The sequence below is a fragment of the Chamaea fasciata genome, unplaced genomic scaffold, assembly GCF_029207755.1.
Source record: "Chamaea fasciata isolate MVZ Bird 193981 ecotype frontalis unplaced genomic scaffold, bChaFas1.0.hap1 SCAF_16, whole genome shotgun sequence".
Taxonomy (NCBI): Eukaryota; Metazoa; Chordata; class Aves; order Passeriformes; family Sylviidae; genus Chamaea; species Chamaea fasciata.
Window position 1 is genome coordinate 12516997 of NW_027094101.1, and position 15762 is coordinate 12532758.

The following is a 15762-nucleotide window of genomic DNA, read 5'->3' on the forward strand; positions in this document are numbered from 1 at the left end:
ATTTTATGGCAGTGGGATAACCTGTAGGAACAGGACACATCCAGGCAACCCCCATCCCATTCTGAAACTGAGACAGACTCACTGTAGATGCCTCTTTGAAAAAGGCTCAGCTTTTAAGGATGGGGAAGCCATTTGAAGAGATACTTACTATATTAAGAACAAGAGGAGTGTTTTAAATGACTGCAAGTGAGTACGGATTGAATTATACTCCCTGAAGTACAACTGGGAATACAATCTAATCTCATTAGGTCAATAACATATTGTGCTAGTAAATCTAGTTTATTTTTTACTCTACTCTTACCATTCTCCATTGATTATTTTCATCATTTTATCCATATAAATATGCTAGATCACCCAGAAAACCTGATTACTGTAGTTAAAATTATCTAGGAAAAAGCAAAGTATTTATGGTTGCAGAAACAAAACCCCATCAATTTTCACAGAAACTTTCAATAGTCTGTCCTGTAAATGGTTGTCAAGAAAATTACCAAAATATATCAGATGCATTAATTTGTAACTCTGAGTGAAACATATCTGGAGGATTATTTTTATTCCCTTCAAGTCTGCAGGATAGTAGGAGCGCATTCTGAACTGCTTGGCTTTGGTTTCACAGTAACTTAGGGATATCACTCCAGGAGTGATTGTGCTGGAATGCAGGCCCTGGCCACCCAAACCAGGCACTGAGATCAGCACAGGAGAGAGGGCTCATGGAGATTCCTGTTCCTCACTTGTTTACTGAAGGTGCCTTCCCTGAAGGAGGAAGGGAAACAAAAGAATTACAGCGAGTCGTGTGGTCTGAGAGGTGCTGGCATTCATTTCCTTCATCATATTCAAGGACTGTAAAAAAAGCTCCTGGTGATCACTGCAAAATCAGATACGTATTCAGGTAAATCATTGTTTTCTGCATGCAGCCAGAAAGACTTTGCCACCATGTTTCTGTACGTTCATCCTGTTAAACCTCTGGAAAGTGGCAATCACCACAGCCCTTATAGCTGTGAGGAAACCAAGAGGGGCCAGCTCCTCACAAGTCAGAAGAATGACTGATGGAATGGTGCCAGGTTGGTTATACACAGCCCAGCCAACCCCGTGGCACCTTCATCTCTTTTTTCTGTTCTGTCCATGGCAGAGGATAATCTGAGGAATTCAAAAGCCTAATATACTCACTAGTGAAGCCCAGGAACAGAAGCATCTCACCCATTACAAATGGTCTCTGTGGCATTGTTGGTAAGGAAGCAGAATCTGGATTTGTTTTTTTTTTTTTCTCCAGGACTGATAAGGAGCAAAACATGCAATTTATTCTTAAATTGCATTAAGTCAGATACCTGTTTTCTGATCTTTTCTACATCTTTCATAGCTACCAAATTCTTATTACACATTTTCCCACTAGTTTTGATTTATAAACAAAATAAAAATATTTCAGACTGAAATTATGATGATAGGAGAAAGTAGTTTCAAACAACCCACGGCAAAATTTAGCAAAATTAAGCCATATTTAAATTAGGTTTATTTTTAAATCAAATGACAAATTTATACATATACCTGTTTAAAATAATTAGCAACTGAAACAGTGACCATATGCAGTCATTAGGATAATGATATTAAATGGAAATGCAAATTTCCACACAAACCTAAAGATCTGTGAGGGAGCAATGTAATTAGGACACATGGAACAAACTGAACTGCACCATTAACAATTCAAACTGCAAATATTTCAAATAAGGAACCATCAATAATTCCAGCTTTGCAAGTTTTGGACCAGCCTAAACCTATTAAGGAAAGTATTGGCACAGGACCGTAAGTGTTAGGTTCTAAAATCTGATTGTGGTGAAGTCTCTGTCGCCCTAAGTTTTCTTGCCTTTTGAGTGTTTGCATTTTTGTAGTGGAGATTCTCACGCAGCTTCATGTAAAGTATATATATATTTAAAATTATCTACTTTGTTTACATATTTCTCCTCTGGGAGGAGTCCTATGATTGATGGTGATGTTCACCTAAGAGCTTGAAGAGGTGGCAACCTGTGTAGCCAATCTTCTGCCTTCTGATAAAGTGTATATAAATGGAGTCAGAAATATTAAAACAGAGCCTTCCTGCCTGACCTGCTGCTGCGTGCCTCATCCTTTGTGTGTCTGATACTGCGACAAGTCTCTGCTCGTGTCTTTGCAACAATCAATCCACAGATCAGCCCCCCGCAGATGGTGGAACCAACACGAGATGCGCAGCAATTCTGAAACCTGGGATCTGCAGAGGCCAGCGAGCAGTGTGCTCCATCCTTCTCCATCCTCCTGGAGCACATTTGCTGCCCCCTGCCCCTCCCTGCCCCATGCCCCTGCTGCTGCACCGGGAGCGGGCAGGGCTCTGACTTACGGCAGCAGTGGAATTTGCTCCATGCTTCATTAGCTGGCCGACAAAGCAATCCAGGGCTGTTATTGAATCATATACCATCCTTACTATTCTCCCTTGCTCCGTTTTATTTCACTGGGTAATTTTTATTTTTTTTTTCCCCCCACCACCTAATTTCTCAGGAGAGAGAAAAATGCTTTGCATCCTATTTTTAAAGCTATCCCCAGCAGCAATACCAATACTAGTATTTTCACAGACTGTCTTCTCCCATACACAAATTCTAATTATATGCTGTAGGAACCAGCTTAAATGTTACACCTAATTTAATATATTAAACGAACAGGACTGCTAAGAACAGATAATTATTCCATTTCTGTCTATTTGATATTTTCAGTTCACTTCTCTATGTAGGCTTCCCTTCATGCTAAACAGTATTTTAGAGTTTATTCAATAGTCTATCCTGCCAAACATAACATTTCCCATCAGCAACTGAATTGATCAGGAAGTGATCAGAGCTGGACAGCAGCACAGCACTGCCTTTCAGGGTTATTGATTTACTTCCAATGAAGCCAATAGGAACTTGCAGTCAGCATAATATTCATATTGCCACATTGAACATAATTTGGTCTTTAACACTCAAAATTACTAATTTTAGTGTGCTTAGAATCAATTTCAGTATTAGGAGCTGCAAAGATATTGTAAGGAATGAATGATGAGACACAAAGGCAAGCATGTATATGCATCGTTTTGTGTATTTTTAACAAAATTGTCTCTAAGTTTCATCCCTCAGCAGCATGAATCGTTTCACCGGCATTGCAACATAAAAGTCCACTGCTTCTCTCCAATGGTTTCAATTAAAATCAAAGGAAAATCTTTATCACTTACATCCCCTAATGCCAAGAAAATATTCTATATCATTATAATTTGAATTCCCAAAAACTTAACTCCAGGAAGGGCATCTATGCTTCCTGAATTATTTTCATTTGATTCAGATGTGAAGGGAAAATCAAAACAACAATAAAAACTTGCACGCCATCATTAGGGGTATTTTTATACAGAAATATTTCCCTCAGAACTCTTTTTCCATCTCCATGAAAGCTTTTGTCAATGTGTCAAAGCAATTTATTAATATATTCATTATAGAGAACATCATTCCTACTCTACAAATCAGGATCTGAAACAAATCAGCTTGTCTGAAACTGTTCACACATCTTGAAAAAAGTCTGCAAGACATGGCCCAGTTAAAATAAACACAGAACAACAAGAAAACCAACCAGGTGACTGAATTTATGTTATGAAGATAGAAGGGTACCTAAAGCTTTTAAAGACGCTACACAAGCAGGTGAGTCCATAATAATTAGAATTATAATTGCAATAATACCAATAATTACAGCTTTTTACAAAGATGTGAGGTTTTATCACAATTGATTCTCCTACAAGAGTTTCAGATAGAATTCAAATAGAGGAAACAAATGTTTCCTAAGCCTTGATGTAGCCCAGTGGACAAAGTTTGGCCAACGCCTTGTCATGGACACACGTGCATTAATAACTTGCCAGAGTTACTTGTTTGTGTCGTGCCCCACAGACAAGGTGCACTGGTGACTGACCCTGTCACTGAGCCAACCTGAAACTGTTTTTTTAAAACATTTTTTAAAAATTGTGCATGCCTGATGTGCCAAACAAAGGCTCCTGAAATAAATGAAGCAATAACTTGTGCCATGACATTGGATACAGCAGCAGCTATAACAACATGCTCCCAAAAAATGCTTGCACTTGATTTTTTTAAACAAAGTCAACATCCTAGAATTAATACAGAAGGAATTAAATAAAAAGATGTTATATCCCTTTAAAAGTAATTCATTTGTGATTATATTTTAAATAATAATAAGTTCAAATACAAAGATAGTAAACAGCAGGAGCTCCTAAAAACAATAACCAGATCTTAAAATGCTTGTGAAATCCTTTGTTAAATATCCAGTTTCATCAAGAACAGTTCCCACAGGAGCAACTAGAAATTGTGTGTGCCCTCTCTCCTTTAACCTGCAGTATTTCCAGGCACTAACAATCATCATTTGCACAGACACTCAACGAGTTACCACATCCAAACATCAAAAGTTTCCTGCTCAATACTTTCCCAGGGAATCAAGCTGATCCGATTAGCATGTCAGCATTTAAATAAACCCCCGCCCGAAGTGGAGAAGAATCATGAGAAACATTTCTCCAACACCAGTGATAGAGAACCTCCCAAACTGGGGAGAAAGCATGAGAAACATTTCTCCAACACCAGTGATAGAGAACCTCCCAAACTGGGGAGGAAGCATGAGAAACACTTCTCCAGCATCAGTGATAGAGAACCTCCCAAACTGGGGAGGAAGCATGAGAAACATTTCTCCAACATCAGTGATAGAGAACCTCCCAAACTGGGGAGGAAGCATGAGAAACATTTCTCCAACATCAGTGACAGAGAGCCTCCCAAACTGGGGAGGAAGCATGAGAAACATTTCTCCAACACCAGTAACAAAGAACCTCCCAAACTGGGGAGGAAGCATGAGAAACACTTCTCTAACACCGGTGATATTCTCAATAACGAGGCACTGTGGCAGGTCAGCCAGGTCTGTTTGTGCAAAGCTCTGTCAGCACTGGAATATTCCAAGGAGTGAACACAGTGGCATTACCCACAGCAGCAGAATTCTGTGTACAGGCTACATCCAAGACGTTATTAGAGACAACTTTTCCGCTTCTCCCTCCTCCTTCCCTCTCATTAGGCAGTAAATCCAATGTGAGTTATCCAAACACTCCTGAGCAATTAACTCGTGTCATCCTTCTACAGTCACCAGTTCTAATTTATCCTTAATGAGAAGAATGTTAGAGCCCACGTGAACCTCTGAGTAAATACAATGGCTTGTAGCACACTCATAATTGTGGTGTTGGTGTGAAAGTTAACATACATTAATTGAAACAGGCCCAAGCAACAGAAAGAAAATTGTTACAATTGCATAAAGGCAGGTAATGGTTTCCTTCAAATCAACTCGGGAACTCCAATCTCATATTATTATAATTTTCTGAATTATAAATAAAAGATTTAGAATACTAAAAATTAAAATACTTTGAATTGTGCTATCTAGCTGGTGTCTCAGTTTCAATTTTTATCGGCCTTCTCTTTTAATCTATTTTTATGAGATTTTCTTTCCATAATAGAACTAGGGCCATGCATGTATTTGAACTATATTCCCATCTTGATATATCTGTTACTTTACTTATGCAGAAATTACAAGATTTACCCCATAGGTTATGAGTAAAAACATATACTTATATTAGTTATAAATGGATCTCTTCTGAATCTCAAGCATTTATATTGTTGCCTTTACTAAAATTGGGGGTTTTGAAAGCTAACTCTTCAGGGTCTGGGTTTTTATTTTACTTTAATGGATTAAAGCCATCTTAGGGCAACATGAGATCTAGTCAGTCTTCCTCCAAGGAGCGTTCTTGGTGCAAAAAGTGAAAATTAAACCTGAAGGCTTGAGTACAAGGTGTGAAATGCAAAACTCCCCTTGTGTTTTCTCATCATCTTCAACTTCCTTGTTAAAAATTTATCAAACCTACCAGTTATGAATATAAAGCACTACCAAAATGCCTGAGATTAAAACATCAAGATTCACAGCTTTAAGAAAGTGCCAGCCTGAAAAACTGGATTTCTTCTTCCTGAATATGATGTGAGTTCTCCATTTTGCTACTCTTGTTTTTAGGTGAGAGGAATACAAAGCACATGTTCAAGGTCTCCAGCCCCATACAGCAACTGGTACCACAAAATAGCCCACAGAGGCTTCTAGAACAACAATCTAAGCTTATTTTTTATTTATTTCCTACCCTAATTGTGTAGGCTCTTAGCAGCCTGTAGCTGTTAGCTCTTCTCTCAGGATGAAGGCTTTTTCCTTGAGCCCCCAGTTGGAAGATATTTTTAATTCATATACACCACTGGTAGTCCCCTGCCAGGGAAGGGACGCCTTCCCTTCAGTGACAGTCAGACAGAGACAATGCTAACTGAAAGTTCATATGCAAGAGAATATTTCTAATGTAATTTTTAAAAAATATTTTAATACGTAGATACTGATAGATACACGTGTGTATGTCTACATATAAATACACTGTTTACTTACCTTATACGTGTCTATAGTTAACACACAACTTTTTCCTACAGTAACCATTCTCAAAAGATTTAGGCACAAACTTCAGTATTATGACACATCTAATTTTAATCTCAGTTTCAACAGTGACAAACTTAGCTTTCCTTGAAAGTACTTACATAATAAATAGTACATCCAGATTACAGGCTGGAGCTAAATATACCAAAACCATATTCCAAGTATATATAAAGCTATTTACTCTTGTACTGAAAGGATACATTTTTCAGTCATACATTATTAAAAGCAGAATTGTTGTAAAGTTTAAGGAAGAGAATTGATTGTTTCATTTTTTTGGGGGGGTGGCAGCTAAGAATTCATATCATGTGGCACAAAGTAGTCCTAAAAGTAGCACCTTCCCCTCCCACACCAAACTTGTACATATATCAGTTTAATCACTTTTTTCAATCCATTAAAATAAAATTTCCACGGCACTTAGTATCATATGAGATTTTAGTCTCTCCTTCAGGAAGAGGCAAGCCTCAAGTTCCCATTAATTTTTAAAAACTAAAACACAAGCATTTAAATTACCTTGTGATTCCTCCCCCTTCTTTTCCTAAACAAGACCTATTTATTCTGCTAAAATATTATTTTAACCTTTCCATCAGTCTGAAGTGGGATACACACTCATTCTGGGTCACTGCTAATAAGCAAAGCAACAAAGTACATTAAAAAAAAATCTTTAGGACACCTCCTTAATCTAGATGAGTCCTGTGTTCACTCTAAACATGTAGTGCTCACAGAGCTAAGAATACAAGGGAAGTACACATTCACACTGACAAATTCCAGTCATCACCACTCCCAAAGAAACTCTGCTATCTTTGTGCAGTGTTACTGAGAGAGAAGCCAGTTTTGTTCTCCACCATTAAAATACAATGTTTTCCAAGTGAAGTTTGAAAAGAAACAGTGATCATGGAATTTACCGTTTTACTTTTCTGCTTCTACATCTCAAACAAAAACAGAGACAATATTTCCTGGATTACATAAATATGCTTATAATGCACACTAAACCAAAGAATATTCTTGGAATTTACCTTTATCTTTAAAAGCTGCTGTTCAAATTATTTAGATCTAGCAGTATAAAACACATTTTGATTTTATAAGCAAGTTCCTCACCTATCTAGTTCTGCAGTTTATGTCCCACCTGTATCTGTTTTATGAATGCCAGTGGACTTTGAAGATCTACCACATTCCCTTCAGTTCCTTTCCTCTCCTTCATTAAACACGTTCTTGGCACTTTTTAGGACCCATACTGCACTTACATAAAGAGGATTTATGAATAAACACGTGAGATGAGCTCCTGCTCACCCAGACTAACCGTGAAATGCAGCAGCAGCTCATATCTTCACTTTCAGAGCCAGGTGAGAATTCCCCATGGAGCACGCATTGTGTAATACTGGACACAAACCTAACGTTTCTTTTTGATTTGTAGTTGCGTCCTCTGAAAAGCACAAATAAAAACACACAGCCTTGCAACAGAACTTTCTGCAGTGCTGGAATTAGCATCCATGTGTTCCTGTGCACTGTGAGCTGCATCAACTGCTCAGCTGTTTACAAATTCCAAGCGATCACAGCTATGTACATTTGTATTTAGTTAATTTATCAACCACACTGCTCTTCTACTTTATTCAAAACCCATCTTCCATGTGACTACAGTAGGCTCTCACTGAGACTATTTTTTTCCATCTGTAAAATCTGTACAGTACAGATTAAGTAGTTTTTAATTACAAACTAATAACAAACTAATGGTATAATTTATGTGGTAATCTAATTTGTCATTCAAACTGTAGAAAATAACAGTAGCTGCCAAGCAAGACATCCTAGAAAATTGTTGTAATACACATTTGGATAAGTGAAACCTCATCGCACTATTCCAAATTAGGGATTTCTAAGGAATACAGAGCAAATGACAACTGCACAGTAAACACAATTGTCTGAGGGTCGATTCCAGACAATTCTGGTTAAAATATTTTAAGTCATATAACTTTCCTCTACTATTTCAACAAGTTTCTTCCTCACACATTTCAAATCACAGGCTCTACACATTCCAGGCCGTGCGATACCTGCAGCTAGAGGCAAAACTGACAGCAGTGAGAGACCCCTCCCATGATAAACCAACCACGTGAGACATCTTAAACTGGTGTAGGGTTCATCTTTTCAGCATGCAGAACACTTTCTACAGCCACAGATTTTTGATTCAGCATTAAATTGTAAATGACGTGCAACAATAAAAATTATGTAACTGCTGTTTTGTGTGGGCTTAGAGGCGTGTTTGGGCATAAAATGGGACTGAGATGAGATGTGTGCAGAGTTGTGAAGGCAAAACCATGAAAAGCAGCACTTCTAAGTGCAAAGCAAGAGTCTGAGAAAGTCTTTTCATGAATCCACAAAGTTGTGTTAAAAATTAATCTTGGCAAATACAGGAAAGTTGTGCATTCCACAGCTGAAAGCTGGAACTGTTAGTCCAGCTGTGGCTCATCTGTACCAAAAGTTCTGTCAATAACACAGGGTTCTGACACCATTTACTAAGCACAGAATATTTAAATTTTCCACGACTTTTAGCTAATCTCTTTGAAGAATGAATGTACTCTTTCCTTTACTAAATGATCAGTCATTATTTAAAAATACTATTTTGAGTCATTGGTCTTTGTTTTGTGAATCTTGAAGTGTTCTGGTGTTATCTCCTATGATGTTACCTAACTACTCTGAAGTTTTAAAAAGTAGGAAATATGACACTGGAAAAAAATTCAATGTGGTCTCAGTAAAAAAAAAATCTTCAAATGTGTATAGTGACTGAAAAGGAAAGGAAAATGAAACCATCTCCAAAATATCTGGACAGGTATTTATGTCACTGCTGTTTACAAACCTCCTTAACTTCAACACAGCACGAATTGGCCTGAAGATTATTATCCCATGCATATTACATGAGAAAGTTTATTAAATATTGTGGAAACTGAAAACTTCAACACCTCAAAATTAAGGCATTTCCCAAAGCTATGCCTGGCTTTCCAAGGATCCAGCTACTGGAGAGGGAACTACGTAGGTACTGCTCAGCTCACTCAGCAAAACAATGTGAGCTTCTCAGCTCCCATGGATTTGTCTTGGCTTTCTTTCATGCATTCCATTTTACATTAAAAGGACTGTACATGACATTACGCTTTCAGGTTGTTAAGACCCTCATTCACACACACTCCCAGGGGAAAAAAACTTAACCCACAATTGAAAAGGTGTCACAGAAATAGCCTAAATATAATTTAAAATTTTAAGCAAAACTTTTGGATCCAAAAACATTCCACATAAGATCTCCACTGTCACCATAATCGGTACACTGTGCCCATCTGTATAAAACCAACTGTGAAAAATATCACATTACGCCATTTTCAGCAGCTTCCTACATTCTTTACATTTAGAAGTACAATGGAATGAGAGAGAGATTGAAAAAGATTTAGGTTTACAAACAAGAACCCACAAAGTATTTTACTTTCTTATCCCAAAACCATAGCAAACTAAAGACATAAAAGAAAAATAATTGGATTTTATTTATTTATTTAAATGAGATTTTATTGATATGTGTATTTGCACATGGAAATTAAGATATATGTTATATGCTCTTTATCTCCACTAACATACAGACATATTCCTCAAAAAAAAAACCCCAAGAACAAAGCATATTTTTTAGGAGGTTTGATTACTCATTTCACTTTGCAATGGTGCAGGAATAAATTGATCAATGACATTGCTCAGTATCACAAAGTACTGGGTTGTACTTGCCTGATTCAGTGTTCAGTCAAGTAAGTAGAAATCAAAGAATGTTGTTAAGATGTTAATCAGACCTTTGCCCTTCACGTTCAATACCACAACTTTGTTCTGTGAATTCCTGGAAAATCTGAAGTTTTTGTTTTAAGGACACAAAACCTAAAACTTTCAGGCTGATTACAGATTACACCACTTAAAAAAATTATATTCAATTACATCGCAAGAAATATTTGGCCTGCGGAACGGAAAAAGCTTCAGCAGAGTGTAAAACTCAGTCTCCTTCATCTGTAGTTTGGACCACAGAATCACAGAATAAACTGGGTTAGAAAAGATCTTTGAGGTCATCAGTCCAACCTCTAACCCAACACCTCCTCATCAACTAAACCATGGCACTGAGTGCCACGTCCAGGCTTCTTTTAAACACACCCAGGGACGGTGACTCCATCGCCTCCCTGGGCAGACAATTCCAGCCCCCAATGACTCTTTCAGTGAAGAATTTTTTCCTGATGTCCAACCTCAACTTCCCCCGGTGCAGCTTAAGGCTGTGTCCTCTCATTCTGTCAGTGGCTGCCTGGGAGAAGAGACTGACCCCACTTGGCTACAGCCACCTTTCTGGGAGCTATGGAGCAGCTCCAAACAAACTGCTGCTTCTGTGGGGCAAAAGGAGGTTCCAGAGGCCCAAGTGCCTGCCGGGTGCTGCCCTCTGGCCACGAGAAGCCCCTGCAGCTCCCAGCTGGGGCAGAGTGTGTGGAAAGGCTCCCAGCAGCAAAGTTCTGGGGGGTTCTGGTCAGTTTTTATTAAAAAATAACTATTTTGAGTCAGTGAGGCTCAGACAGGGGCTGCAGCAGAGCCAGGTGTGGCCAGCAGGAGCAGGATCAGGGCTATGCTTGTGGCCCTGTGCTGGGCGCTGGTGAGGGTGCGACTTGAGCGCTGTGTCCAGTTGTGGGTCCCTCAACTGTGGGAGGACATTGAGGGGCTGGGAAAGGGTGCAGGGAAGGGAAGGGAGCTGGGAAAGGACGTGGAGCACATCTCCTGAGTGGAGGGGCTGAGGGAGCCCGGGGGGCTCATCCTGGAGAAGAGGAGGTGCGGGGGAAACACCTTCTCACTCCCAGCACCTCCATGCCAGGAGGGTGCAGCCAGGTGGGGCCGGGCTCTGCTCCCAGCGAACAAGGGACAGGACAAGAGGAAACTGAAATTGGCTAATAGGAAAACATTCTTCACACAAGGGGTGGTCAGGCTGCCCAGGGCAGTGCTGGAGTCACTGTTCCTGCAGGGATTTAAAAGAGGTGTGGACTTGGCACTTGGGGACATGGGTTACTGGTGGCCTTGCCAGTACTTGGGCTTGATATCAAAGTTTTTTTTCCAGTCTAAACAATTCAATGATTCTACAAAAAGAGGAAAAAAAAAAGATTTCTGGAGTACTCAATGAGCTACAAGGGAAGTGTGGTTTTGTTTATACTTCTTAATAAATAACATAGAAATTCCTGTAATAAGCTTTGTTATTTCAACACACACATTGTGCCTTTTTGCTACTACCTTTGTCATGAGAAGGAGGTATCAGAATTATCATTCTTGGTATTTCTGACCTTTTCAGTATTCAGTTGTGTTTAGATTCACTGTCAGTTGTACCTCTCCTTCAGAGGTTACCAAGGCTCTAACCAAAGAAAAATGCGAATTGCCAGCAAGTCAAATTACAGAACATTAATAAGGTCAAAGCAGTACAGTTTATTATCATCTTTCACAGAATACATGAAACATTAACGCTCTGCTACTTCATTTTCACGACAATAACTGGTAAGAGACCTTCCCGTGCAACTTATTCTCATTACAACTTTAAAATTACATTGTGATTTGTAATCCTGTAGCCCTCTTAGAATTTGTCTCTCTCTAAATATCTTATTTCAAACTGCACAGAGCTGCACATGAAATACTTCCAAAAAACGTGGGGGGTTTTTTGGCACTTCAGAGTTTCACTGAAACTAATGGAAAGTTGACTGAGGCACATTAGCAGGAAGACTGTAAGACAAGATGCCATTTCACATGCTGGCAGAGCAAGAGAATGAGCTAAAGGCCTCCTCCCAACCTACACAATTGGAATTATTCTCTATCATTGTGAAGACCAAAACACAAGCAAAGTCTGTGAACCCCTAGTTAAGGTGGAGTATATTTTATAGAGAATGGTAATGGTTGGTGCATCCTGGTCTAGTGAAAGGTGTCCCTGTCCATGACATCCTTAATTTCCCTTCCAACCCACAGCACTCTGTGCCTCTGTGAAAAGCTGTCAGCAGTACGGCAAGGTTTCCCCTCCCAGTCCACAGTGCAATATAGACTGCCCAGCCCAAAACTATGTATTTCTCATAAATTAATCTATTCTTCCAGAAGCTAATTGGCTTCAGGATTACCTAGCTAGACCTCTGAGATAGCAAGGGATGGATTTTCACGTCAGTGCTAAGAAATTATATATATATTATTGTATATTAACAAGTTGCATTCCAACTCCCCACGCAATAGGGTAAACATTAACCTTAAGTTACTCAGCAAATATTCATAGAAGCTTCTAAATTATACATTATATATGGAAAACTTTCCTCTGAACAATAAAAATATCCTCGTCTTTTATTCAGAGCAACAGGATTTGAAAGCAGAAGTAAATATAATTGAAAGTTATTTACTTCCTACACACTGAAGTAAATAGAAAATGCTTATGCATTGGTATAGATTCCATTTAAGAAACACATTGTGTTTCCCATTCTGAACTGAAGAAAATCCTCTTTTTTGTTGTTGTTGTTGTTGTTTATTCATTCTAACTTTCCAGATTTAGCAAGGTTTATTGTGAGTTCAGGTGGACTGTACAATTTCGGGGCTTCAGTTAAATGGGGACGTCAGTAATTCCATATTCATAGGACCTTTCATGTGTTCTTTGTTCACAGTACCTGCCTTCTGAGCAGGCATCACCTGCTTGGCCTTAGAATAACATTATTTAACATCAAGCTTTTAGGGATAACTAAGGACAATTTAGGAATAACATTGCTTTTAGGGAACACTGTCCAGCTCTATCCCGAATCCCCATCTGCTGAGAGGGAAGCAGGAAAAGGCAGAACAGTAAAATAAATGGGGGGGGAAAGGAGAACAGTCATATTCTATTTTTAGGTAGCTAAACTTTCCTCAATGGACTGCACTGACAGTCCACAGTTTGTGCTGGAACCCAGGAGGCAATCATCTCTCACCTGCATGGCAGTGACATCCCCATCACCAGAACTTAGGTGTCTGCACCCTGTTCTGCAGCAGCTCAGAAGAACCGTTTTGGACGAAGCCCTTTATAGAACCAGAGTGACACAGCCTGTGCCCATTCTGCTGGACATGCCCTTAGTTGCAGTTCATACATTCTCCTTCCCACTTCTCCCCACTCCTGGCAATCCCCAGTTACCAGCCTTGCCACGTGTTGGGGGTGACTGCTGCAAGCCCAGACATGCAGCTACAGTCTCTGCCTTTGCTCAGTGAGGCTTCTTAAAAGACTCACAGCTTTCTGCTTTGCCTCCTCCCACCTGTAGAAGACCTCTGCATCAGTAAAATGATATTACAGTTCTGTTGTACCTGGGTTGTTAACACAATTTAAGTTACAAACTCGGAACTAGTTAAGTGAACCCAAATAAGGAAAAACAAGAAGCCAGGACTCTGTAAAGCATTTGTGCTGTGGAAATAGGCAATATATCATACAACCACAACCCAAGGCTCTTCTATCTGAACAATTACACATAAATATGTACTGAGAACTCTCAGTTTCGCTGTGGCAATGAAAACCATTAACACGTTTGCAGCTGCAGATAAACCAGTTCACAGTGCCTCCTGCACAACAAACCACAGCAGCTCTATCCTGAATTCAGTCACTCTGCTCCCAGTTCCAACAACCAGCTGGAGAGCAGAGGGGGATCTGTCAGAAAAAATTGATTTTATAAAGGTACAGTAATAACATTAATGAGATACCTGCAAAGCATAAAAACCTACTCAGAAATCTTCACTACAGAAGTAATTTTGCAATTAAATTTGGACAAGCTGAGTTACTTTGGGAGTGGTACCCCTGTGTCCAGGCCCTGCATGCTAAACCTGGGATCATGGGAGCAATGTGAGCACACCCAGCTGAGAAACACTCTCCATTCTGAATAAAATCAATGAACATTGAGCAGAAGGTTTGGAGTGAGAAACTATCTTTCATGGCAACTGCTCAAAAGTGTAGCCAGGTCACCATTTTATTATGAGCATATAAAATAATTCCTTTAGCATGTTAGAATGAAACTGCTCACCTGGGGATGATCAAAATTAATTGTTTTTAGTGAACTTATGAGATGTTGATATTTCCGTTCTTGAGTTTAAAGCATGTGATGCATTAATAGGACCTGAATCACAAATCTGTCCAAAACTCTGTCCTCGTATTAATAGATTTTGCATTATATTGACTCACATAAAATGGTATGAAATCATGTCAGACTGAAGAGTGTTTTCATGGCAGTTCCCCCATGCCAGTGTGCTAACACCACTGTACATTCTGTTTGGTAGTCATTTGTTTAATGTAGCTTCTATTATCACAGGGTGTAAAAATGCATTTTCCTTTTCATTTTTTAAACACTATAGTGTCATTCTACTTGATAATTCACAATTACACTAGAGTTTTCAAAACCCTTTAATTTTGTTTTCCCCAAATTAAAAAAAAAATAAATCTCCTTTTACTTTTCTAAACTGTAATTTTTCACTTCTGGATTTTTTTTGGTTGTCATGTTCCAAGTCTGTTGCTTTTCATGAAATCAAACTAATTGGAGCCCTTCTCTAACAAACATGATAAATGGCTGGTTTCTATTACAACAGAAACCATGTAGAATAGCATAAAAAGATTAATTTTCTGTTTTTGTCCATCTCTGTGATAAGTGTGGCCATAACACTCAAAACAGACTTACACCTGAGAAGCACAGTGCAAAATAAAATATTATATAATATATAAAAACTCTAATAGCAAACCAAACTCAAAATTATGCTTTTATATCCAACACTTCTCCTCCCTTAAGAAACACCTGAGTAGGAAGGGACAATGTGAGAATTAGGAAACAAAAATCTGTGGGTTTGTTGGTTTTCCTTAATAATAACCTAAAAATTAAATGAGCTCCTAGAACATTTAAAGTGTTTAAAGACAAAGTTATTATATTTACAATTCTGAATGTTTCCCTTATTTTGCCCCTGAACAAATCAAACTGACTTCCTCCATCTCACTTCGATGTTTTTCAAGTATTGAAAAGAATTGCTAAATCCTTATAAAAACATGAACAGTCAAACAGTCTCTAAAACATGAGACAAACAGATGACCAGTAGAATTAAATCAATCCAACTTTAAAATATGCAGTAGGGTTATTAAACTATCACTATTCTGTCATACATTAGGATTAAAATTAAACAAGTTCTGACCATCATTTCAAAAATAAAATGGGTATGTTTTAGGTA

At 38.6% G+C, this 15762-nt stretch overlaps 1 protein-coding gene across 22 annotated transcripts in view; it reads right to left on the reverse strand.

The window, feature by feature from the left end:
- RBFOX1 (RNA binding fox-1 homolog 1) overlaps positions 1-15762 on the reverse strand; it is a 1151565-nt gene that overhangs the window by 467100 nt on the left and 668703 nt on the right. Inside the window, exon 1 of one of the 22 annotated variants that reach the window (XM_066197708.1) lies at positions 7838-7854. The exons of the other annotated variants lie outside the window; for them this stretch is intronic. The gene's annotated coding sequence lies outside the window, so the exon portion shown is untranslated. Of the gene's footprint in view, positions 1-7837; positions 7855-15762 lie in introns of those variants that run through there. 22 annotated transcript variants of the gene reach the window in all.